The following is a 3,787-nucleotide window of genomic DNA, read 5'->3' as shown; positions in this document are numbered from 1 at the left end:
TTGAGCACATTTCCCTTTGATGTGTGCAGGCCGATGGAAAGCTCCGAAGGTCGTGATCCCCATGCAGGAAAAATTCTATACAACTTTGGTAGAGTTCAATGCTGCTTATGGCCTTTCCATGGAGGGTTTAGATCCCAAAATGGTTAGGTGGGTGTAGGTCACTGATGCTGAATGGTTCAGTGTGTTCAAACAAACAAAGGATCCCAACCAGTACCGCATCAAATGCAGCACCATCCACACCAAAATGTATGAGTCGATGATGAAACTGCACTACAATGTATACCAGAAGGCCCCAACCAACATGGAAATTTCCTCTGCATTTGTAAAGGGTTTCGTGAAAGAATTCAGTCCTGCCGTGATTGCAAGCGGGACAGCCATTAGGTTCAATTGGGCTGAGTTTGCAGTGCAGTACTTGCAGGATATTCGAGAGAAGGGCTATTATGAGGGCCATGTTAACAAGTGGAGACTACGCAATCTTCAGCTTCCAGCTTCAAAAATTGAGGATGAGTTTGCTGACGTCTGCGAGGAAAACATGGCATTGGCAGGAAAGAGTACTGCCAAATCTACCAAGGCCACACTTCAGCCTCATCAAGATAGTCGACAGGAGATGGAAGCTTCTTCATTTTGTGGGGTGGAGGAATGGCAGTGCATGAAGGCAGCTGTCCTTCAAATGAAAACACAGCTACATTATGAGAAACAGAATCTAAACAATGTGCAAGAGGGCCTGGAACTTGCTAGGGCTTTGAATGCAAAAAATGCGAAGGTCACTCCTATTGTCACGGCCATGAGACAGAGGTTGCAAGCAGCTGAGATGGAGTTGCAGGCTCTCTTGCAAAGCAATGATGTGGATTCCCGGCGAAAGATGGAGCTTGAAGTCAAAATAGAGACAACCAAAGACACCATAGAGGCTATGGGGTTTCCTCTTCGTGAAGATGACCCCATAGATAGTGACATAGACATAACCTGTAAACTGGTAAGTGTCCGTAAGTTTCATCTCTGCACTTTATGTTTGGTACATGTGCTCAGGTAACTCATGTACTTACCATGCTCTTTTTGTCTTGGTTTTTTAGGTTGAGGTGGAAATTGCAAAATCCAAGGTGCAGAACTCTGAAAGCCAACTTGAACTTCTGATGCACATGTAGTCCAAGCTGCAGGGCTCGTTTCTCCAAACTGCCCTAACTAATCTTGCCCTTGCTAGTTTTATGAAGGATAGAGAGGTGCAAGACAGCATCGGAACAAACCTGTGTACTGGCTATGGTATGCCCCTTGAGGTCCAACCATTCCTTACAATGGTCAAGCTCCCTTGGGAGCATAATTATCACCTTCTGTGCTTTGCTGCTACATGCTCCCTTGGGACCGTATGTAGGGCTCCCTTCTGCAAAAAAAGCATACCTGCCGCATGGTTGTGCAACCTTGCAACACAACGACATCCAACCACACCAGAGATTGGTAAGAAACCATACTTGAATGTATGCTTGCTAGCTAGCATACAAGACATACAGTCTGCAAGCTTGATCATATTGGGAATAAAAGGTGTGCTAGTTAGCATAATGAATATGCTAATTAGCATGCTAGGTATGCTAGTTATCATACTAGATATGCTAGTTACCATATACAGTATGATAGTTAGCATGTTGCATATGCTAATTAACATATCCAGTATACTAGTTAGCATACTAGATATGCTAGTAGGATGCTAACCAGCATATACCGTATATGCTAGTTAGCATACCCTGCATGCTAACTAGCATCCTCGTTAGCATACCCTGCATGCTAACTAGCATCCTAGTAAGCATACCCTGTATACTATAACTAGCATAGCATATATGCTAGTTAGCATACCCAATACGCTAACAAGCATACCCGATATGCTAATTAGCATATCAAGTAGGCCTACTAGCATATCGAGTATACTAACTAGCATATGGGATATGTTAACTAGCATGCTAACTAGCATACCGTATATCCTAAAAAGCGTATCGAGAATGCTAATAAACACAACGGATATGCTAGTTAGGATATTGGATACCCTAACTAGCATACAAGATACGCTAATTAGCGTAACCAGTATGCTAACTAGCACACTGGATATGCTAGTTGGATGAGTGGATGCTAATTAGCATATCCAATATGCTAGTAAGCATATTGGGTATGCTTATTAGCATACCGGAGTTAGCATATTGAATGCTAATTAGCCGCATCTAGTATGCTTTAGCATATTGGATTGCTATTTGAAATGCTAATTAGCATACAAGATATGCTAATTAGCATATCTTGTATACTAACTAGCATATTGGTTATGCTAATTAGCATACTGAATATGCTAGTTAGCATACTTGATATGCTATTAAGCATGTTGGATATGCTAATTACCAATTTTTATATGCTAGTAAGCATTTTGGAGCATATTGGATTAGCTTAGAGGTTATAAGGTCTACTATTTAGCATACTAGGTATGCTAGTTAGCATACCTAGCTTAGAGGTTATAAGGTCTACTATTTAGCATACTAGGTATGCTAGTTAGCATATTGGATATACTTATTAGCATACTGGATATGCTAGCTGGAATGATAGTTAGCATACAGGATATACTAATTAGCATATCCAGTATGCTGGTTAGTATACTGGATATGCTAATTAGCATATCCTGTATGCTAACTAGCATACTGGATATGCTACTTAGCATACTTGATATGCTATTAAGCATGTTGGATATGCTAATTAGCATATACTGTGCTCTAGTAAGCACATAGAAGCTTTTGGGTACACTTGAATTGCTTAGAGATTATAAGGTTTACTAGTTAGCATACCTGGTATGCTTGTTAGCATACTTGATATTCTAGTTAGCATATATGATTATGCTAGCTAGCATACATGGGAATGCTAATTAGCATACTGGCCTAGCTACACACATAGTTAGCATATGAAACATACTATGTAGCATACACAACATGCTTATAAAGGGTGTAATCAAAGATTTTTTTGTTGCAGGCCTCTCAAAGCCCCTACATGATGTGGGCAGTGTGCATGACACCAAAGGTAAGGGAAAGGCTGCAACTGAGAACCCTTCGACTGAGAAGGGTGGTGAGCTAGATACAATGAATGAAGGAGTAGATGCGGGATCCCAGCAAATGCAAAGTGCAAGCATGAAAACAACAAAGGAAGGCGGTGACGTGAGCAGTAAATCAGAAGAAGATGATTTTTTTTTCATGGTTCCTCATGCGCGTGCCATGCCTGCTGCAACTGACATAGTAAAAACTTCTTAGCAGACAATGGCTAGTGCTAATGCATCAGGGGAAACATTGAAGAATAAGAGCATAAAGGACCCACAGGAAGTTGGTGTCGAGGGTTTTTTGCGAAAGGCTAAGGCAAAGAGAAAAGTGGGTCCGGAAGAGGTACTTGAAGAAACTGCAAGCAACGGCTATGGTTCCCCAAAGAAGATGGAGGACAAAGCTGAAAGCACCAAAGGTGAAAAGAAAGCCACCTACTCAAGAGCTTGCAAAAAACTGTGTTAAGACCTTTCCTTTTTTGCCCAGATTCTGTACTGTAAGAGCAGGCAACTGTCACTGTTCAGTTGTTTAGCCTTTACTTAGTGTTCCCATACCTATGCCCTTCACTCTTATGGCTATGCCATTTCGAAAACCTAATGCCTCTTGTGGCTGTCATGTAAATTTTTTTATTTTTTCGGTGAAAATGTCTTTGTGTAATATAATGTTGAGCAGCAGTCCATTATAATTTTTGGCAATCTATGAACTTCTTCACTTCGTATCGCTATTTATTTACAGAG

General features: G+C 41.0%; 1 pseudogene; it reads left to right on the top strand.

Annotated features, from left to right (window-relative positions):
* Positions 1-301: 301 nt before the first annotated feature.
* Positions 302-3,515, top strand: LOC147637521 (uncharacterized; annotated as a pseudogene).
* The last annotated feature ends 272 nt before the right edge of the window (positions 3,516-3,787 follow it).

This window comes from Cibotium barometz, chromosome 6 (assembly GCF_041138505.1).
Source record: "Cibotium barometz isolate CiBa-2024 chromosome 6, ASM4113850v1, whole genome shotgun sequence".
Classification (NCBI taxonomy): Eukaryota; Viridiplantae; Streptophyta; class Polypodiopsida; order Cyatheales; family Cibotiaceae; genus Cibotium; species Cibotium barometz.
Note: the sequence above shows the minus strand (reverse complement) of the source record. Positions and strands in the feature narration are given on the sequence as shown.